This window comes from Arachis ipaensis, chromosome B01 (genome assembly GCF_000816755.2).
Source record: "Arachis ipaensis cultivar K30076 chromosome B01, Araip1.1, whole genome shotgun sequence".
Taxonomy (NCBI): domain Eukaryota; kingdom Viridiplantae; phylum Streptophyta; class Magnoliopsida; order Fabales; family Fabaceae; genus Arachis; species Arachis ipaensis.
The window spans coordinates 50293829-50300474 of record NC_029785.2 but is presented as its reverse complement, the minus strand read 5'-3'; positions in this window follow the sequence as shown (position 1 = coordinate 50300474).

The window sequence follows — 6646 nt, the reverse complement described above, 5'->3', positions numbered from 1 at the left end:
AGAAGGTATTTGCTCAAGTGCTTCTGCAAATGGAATCTTTATTTCAAGAGTCCTGAGGTAATCTGCAAAGTGAGCAAATTGTTTATCCTGCTCCTCTTTCCGGAGTTTTTGAGGATAAGGTATCTTGGCTTTATATTCCTCAACCCTAGTTGCTGCAGGTTTATTGCCTACAGAAGTGGTTGAAGAAGCCTTTTTAGAGGGGTTGTTATCAGCATTTCTGTGTGTCTGATCCCTCACTGGCAATTGAGTGCCAGGGTTAGAAACTGGAGTGACGTTGGATGCCAACTCCTTGTCTGTTCCTGGCGTTTGAACGCCAGAACTGTGCCCATTTTGGAAGTTCAGCGCCAGATCTTGCCCATTTTGGGCGTTCAACGCCAGATCCTTGCCCATTTCTGGCGTTGATCGCCAATCCTGCTTTGTTTCTGGCGTTGAACGCCAGTTTTGGCCATGGTATGGGCGTTCAGCGCTAGCCTTACACCAATTTTCTGGCGTTTTAGCGCCAGAATTATTTTTCCCTGGGCTCTTACTATCCTCAGGTGAATCTTGGGTGGTTTGCTCATTTCTTGGCTTTTTGCTGCCTTGAGGTAGGTTATTTAATGTTTTCCCACTTCTTAATTGAACTGCTTGGCATTCTTCTGTTATTTGTCTNCTCTTGAGCCTCTTCAATTGTCTTTCTCATGTGGATAGATCCACCAGCTGAGTAATCTAGAGACATCTGAGCTCCTTCTGCGAGCCCATAATAGAAGATGTCTAACTGAACCCACTCTGAAAACATTTCAGAATGGAATTTTCGTAGCATCTCTCTGTATCTCTCCCAGGCATCATAAAGAGATTCACTATCTCCTTGTTTAAAGCCTTGGATGTCCAGCCTTAGCTGTGTCATCCGTTTTGGGAGAAAGTATTGATTCAGAAATTTTTCTGTCAACTGTTTCCATGTCCTTATGCTGGCCTTAGGTTGGTTATTCAACCACCTCTTAGCTTGATCTTTTACAGCAAATGGAAACAGTAATAGTCTGTAGACATCCTGATATATTTCTTTATCATGTACTGTGTCAACAATCTGTAGAAAATGGGCCAGAAACTCTGTAGGTTCTTCCTGTGGAAGACCGGAATACTGGCAATTTTGCTGCACCATGATAATGAGCTGAGGATTCAACTCAAAGCTACTGACTCCAATGGAGGGTATGCAGATGCTACTCCCATATGAAGCAGTAGAGAGGTTAGAATATGACCCCAGAGTCCTCCTGGACTGTTCATTTCCGCTTAGGTCCATGATGGAGAAAGGGAGATGATATAAAAATTATTTTTATTTATTTATTTATTTATTTATTTATTTATTTTGAAATCAAAATAAATCAAAATAAAATAAATAAAAATGAGTGAGAGATTTTCGAAAAAGTGAGAGAGAGAAAGTGGTTAGGAGATTTTGAAAAGGATATGATGATTTTTGAAAAAGGTTTTAAATTTTGAAATAAAAATCTAAATTTTAGAAATAGATTTCAAAAAAGATGCTTTAAAATAGAGAGAAAAGATATTTTTGAATTTTAAGAAGAGAGAGAAAAACAATAAGATAGCACAAGATTTAAAATTTTTAGATCTAATGCTCCTTGTTTTCGAAAATTTTTGGAGGAAAAACACCAAGGAACACCAAACTTAAAAATTTTAAGATCAAGACACAAGAAAAACTCACGAACACTTTGAAGACTCACAAGAACATAAGAACATGAAGGAAGAACACCAAACTTAAAATTTTTAGAAAACCAAACTAAAATTTTTGAAAAACACAGAAAAATCAACAAGAAAACACCAAACTTAAAGTTTGGCACATGATTTAATAGAGAAATTATTTTTGAAAAATATTTTAAAAAGAAAATAAGGATTCTAAAATTTTAACACGACAATAATAAGAGACTCTAAACAAAAAAAAGAAATTTTTCCTAATCTAAGCAACAAAATAAACCGTTAGTTGTCCAAACACGAACAATCCCCGGCAACGGCGCCAAAAACTTGGTGCACGAATTGTGAATCACACTTTTCACAACTCGTGCCACTAACCAGCAAGTGCACTGGGTCGTCCAAGTAATACCTTACGTGAGTAAGGGTCAAATCCCACGGAGATTGTTGGTTTGAAGCAATCTATGATTATTTTGCAATTCTTAGTCAGGAAGTCAATTATATTTATCAGTTGAATTGCGAATAAACAAAAGAGCATGGGTTAAAAGTTACTTATTATGTAGTAATGGAGAATATGTTGGAGTTTTGGAGATTCTTTGTCTTTTGAATCTCTGCTTTCCTCTGTTCTCTGATTCACGCACGCACGTCCTTCTATGCCAAGCTGTGTGTTGGGGCATCACCGTTGTCAATGGTTACATCCCCTCCTCTTGTGAAAATGGTCCAAATGCTCTGTCAGAGCACGGCTAATCATCTGAGGTTCCTGATCATGCTGGAATAGGATTGACAAACCCTATTTTGACGGTTTATCTTGTATTGATTTTAAGGGATTTTATCACCTTTTACCCACATGTATTCAATGAAATAGTATGGTTTTATGATTGTCTCCTTATTTGTACCTAGATGTGAAAACATGCTTTCAGACCCTTAATTTGATGGTTTTCATTCACCTTTGATTCCATAAGATGCCTTGATATATTTGTTAGTGATTTCAGATTGAAAAGGCTAGGAATGGATCAAAGGAGTGAAGAGGAAAGCATGCAAAATGAAGAAATCATGGAAAGTCAAACAAGTTGAACTCGCCCATGGACGCGCGCGCGCACCTGGCGCTTGCGCACCTTGCGAATTACCCCATGGACGCGTACGCGTGATGTGCGCGTACGCGTCGGTGTTGGTTTATGATTTTTTAAAGAAAACGTGGCCAATGAATTCTCAAGGGTTGTGGGGCCCAATCCCAACCAACTTTGGCGCCAAAGATGCTATTTAAAGCCAAGGATTGAAGAGCAAAGGGACATTAGTTCATTTTGACTCATTAGGATTAGTTTAGAAGTAGTTTCTAGAGAGAGAAGCTCTCACTTCTCTCTAGAATTAGGATTAGGATTAGGTTTAGTTCTTAGATCTAGGTTTTAATCTTTGCTTTCTTCCACTTCTATCTCTCAATTCTTTGTTGCTACATTCAATCTTCTTCTATTCTTTTGTTGTAATTTCCTTTATGTTGTTCTTATATTTTGTTGTAGATCTAGTATTGTTCCTTCTACATTCTTCCAATTCAATAAGAGGTAATTCATAATAATTGTTCTTCTTTGCTGATTCACCCTCCTTTTGCGTCTGTCACTACGCCCAGCACTCGCGAGTTTGAAGCTCGTCACAGTCATTCAATCCCTGAATTCTACTCGGAATACCACAGATAAGGTTTAGACTTTCCGGATTCTCATGAATGCCGCCATCAATCTAGCTTATACCACGGAGATTCTGATTAAGGAATCTAAGAGATATTCATTCAATCTGATGTAGAACGGAGGTGGTTGTCAGACACACGTTCATGGATTGAGGAAGGTGATGAGTGTTACTGATCATCACCTTCTCCACAGTTAGGTGCGAATGGATATCTTAGATAGGAACACGCATGTCTGAATAGAAAACAGAAATACTTGCATTAATTCATCGAGACACAGCAGAGCTCCTCACCCCCAACAATGGAGTTTAGAGACTCATGCCGTCAAAGAGTACAAAGTTTAGATCTAAAATGTCATGAGCTGCAAAATAAGTCTCTAAAAGTTGTTTAAATACTAAACTAATAGCCTAGGTTTAAAGAAAATGAGTAAACTATAGCAGATGGTATAGAGATCCACTTCTGGGGCCCACTTGGTGTGTGCTGGGGCTGAGATTTAAGCATTTCACGTGCATAAGGCCATTTTGGGCGTTCAACGCCAGGTTTGGATCCATTTCTAGTGTTGAACTCCAACTTTTAATCCTTTTCTGGCGCTGGACGCCAGAATTGGGCAGAGAACTGGCATTGAACGCCAGTTTACGTCATCTATCCTTGAGAAAAGTATGGACTATTATATATTGCTGGAAAGCCCTGGATGTCTACTTTCCAACGCAATTGGAAGCACGCCGATCCGAGTTCTGTAGCTCCAGATAATCTACTTTGAGTGCAAGGAGGTCAGAATCCAACAGCATCAGCAGTCCTTTTTCAGCCTGAATCAGATTTTTTCTCAGCTCCCTCAATTTCAGCCAGAAAAATACCTGAAATTATAGAAAAACACACAACTCATAGTAAAGTCCAGAAATATGAATTTTTCCTAAAAACTAATGAAAATAAACAAAAAACTAACTAAAACATACTAAAAACTATATGAAATTAACCCCAAAAAGCGTATAAAATATCCGCTCATCAATCATCTGGAGGTTCTCGATCATACTGGAATAGGATTCACCCTCCTTTTGCATCTGTCACTACGCCCAGCACTCGCGAGTTTGAAGTTCGTCACAGCCATCCCTTCCCAGATCCTACTCAAAATACCACAGACAAGGTTTAGACTTTCCGGATCTCAGGAATGGCCATCCATGGGTTCTAACTTATACCACGAAGATTCTAATATCTCGGACTCGGTCCTCTGTATTAGATATCTAAGAGATACTCATTCTAGCTTGTTTGCATGTAGAATGGAAGTGTTTGTCAGGCACGCATTCATAAGTGAGAATGATGATGAGCGTCACATAATCATCATATTCATCATGTTCTTGCGTGCGAATGGATATCTTAGAAGCGGAATAAGTTGAATTGAATATAAAACAGTAGTATTTTGCATTAAATCATGAGGAACAGCAGAGCTCCACACCTTAATCTATGGAGTGCAGAAACTCTACCGTTGAAAAATACATAAGTGAAAGGTTCAGGCATGGCCGAATGGCCAGCCCCATGATCTAAGAACTAGACGCCCCAAGATGTCTAATACAATAGTAAAAAGTCCTATTTATACTAAACTAGTTACTAGGGTTTACAGAAGTAAGTAATTGATGCATAAATCCACTTTCGGGGCCCACTTGGTATGTGCTTGGGCTGAGCTTGAAGTTTACACGTGCAGAGGCTTCTTTTGGAGTTGAATGCCAAGTTGTAACGTGTTTTTGGCGTTCAACTCTGGTTCGCGATGTGTTTCTGGCGTTTAACTCCAGACTGCAGCATAGAACTGGCATTCAACGCCCTTTTGCATCGTCTAAACTCGGGCAAAGTATGGACTATTATATATTGCTGAAAAGCCCTGGATGTTTACTTTCCAACGCCGTTGAGAGCGCCCCATTTGGAGTTCTGTAGCTCCAAAAAATCCACTTTGAGTGCAGGGAGGTCAGAATCCAACAGCATCAGCAGTCCTTCTTCAACCTCTGAATCTGATTTTTGCTCAAGTCCCTCAATTTCAGCCAGAAAATACCTGAAATCACAGAAAAATACACAAACTCATACTAAAGTCCAGAAATGTGAATTTAACATAAAAACTAATAAAAACATCCCTAAAAGTAACTAGATTCTACTAAAAACATACTAAAAATAATGCCAAAAAGCGTATAAATTATCCGCTCATCACTTTCATATTCTGGTTAGCATTTTTAGTGTCCTAGAGCATCTCCTTGAATTCTGCGAACTGTTTTGTTATAATAAGAAATTGCTGATTGAGTTCAGCAACTTGTTCTTGAGGACTAAGTTCAGTGGATACTGCTTTAGCCTCTTCTTTCGGGGAGGATGATGAGCGGATAATTTATACGCTTTTTGACATTGTTTTTAGTATGTTTTTAGTAGGATCTAGTTACTTTTAGGGATGTTTTTAATAGATTTTGTGTTAAATTCACATTTCTGGACTTTACTATGAGTTTGTGTGTTTTTCTGTGATTTCAGGTATTTTCTGGCTGAAATTGAGGGACTTGAGCAGAAATCAGATTCAGAGGTTGAAAAAGGACTGCTGATGTTGTTGGATTCTGACCTCCCTACACTCAAAGTGGATTTTCTGGAGCTACAGAACTCGAAATGGCGCGCTTCCAATTGCGTTGGAAAGTAGACATCTAGGGCTTTCCAGCAATATATAATAGTCCATACTTTGGCCAAGAATTGACGACGTAAACTGGAGTTCAACGCCAGCTCTCTACCCAAATCTGGCATCTAGCGCCAGAAAAGGATCCAAAACCAGAGTTGAACGCCCAAACTAGCACAGAAACTGGCGTTCAACTCCACGAGCGGTTAAAGTCAAGGTCCAAAGCAAAAAAAGAGTGTGCTTAAGAACCCTGGACACCTCTAATTGGGGACTTTAGCAAAGCTGAGTCACAATCTGAAAAGGTTCACCCAATTATGTGTCTGTGGCATTTATGTATCCGGAGGTAATACTGGAAAACAAAGTGCTTAGGGCCACGGCCAAGACTCATAAAGAAGCTGTGTTCAAGAATCATCATACTGAACTAAGAGAGTCAATAATACTATTCGAAATCTGAAGTTCCTATAGATGCCAATCATTCTGAACCTCAATGGATAAAGTGAGATGCCAAAACTATTAAAGAGGCAAAAAGATATAAGTCCCGCTCATATGATCGAAGCTCTGTTTCATTGATAGTTTGGAATTTATAGTATATTCTATTCTTTTTATCCTATTTTGATTTTCAGTTGCTTAGGGACAAGCAACAATTTAAGTTTGGTGTTGTGATGAGC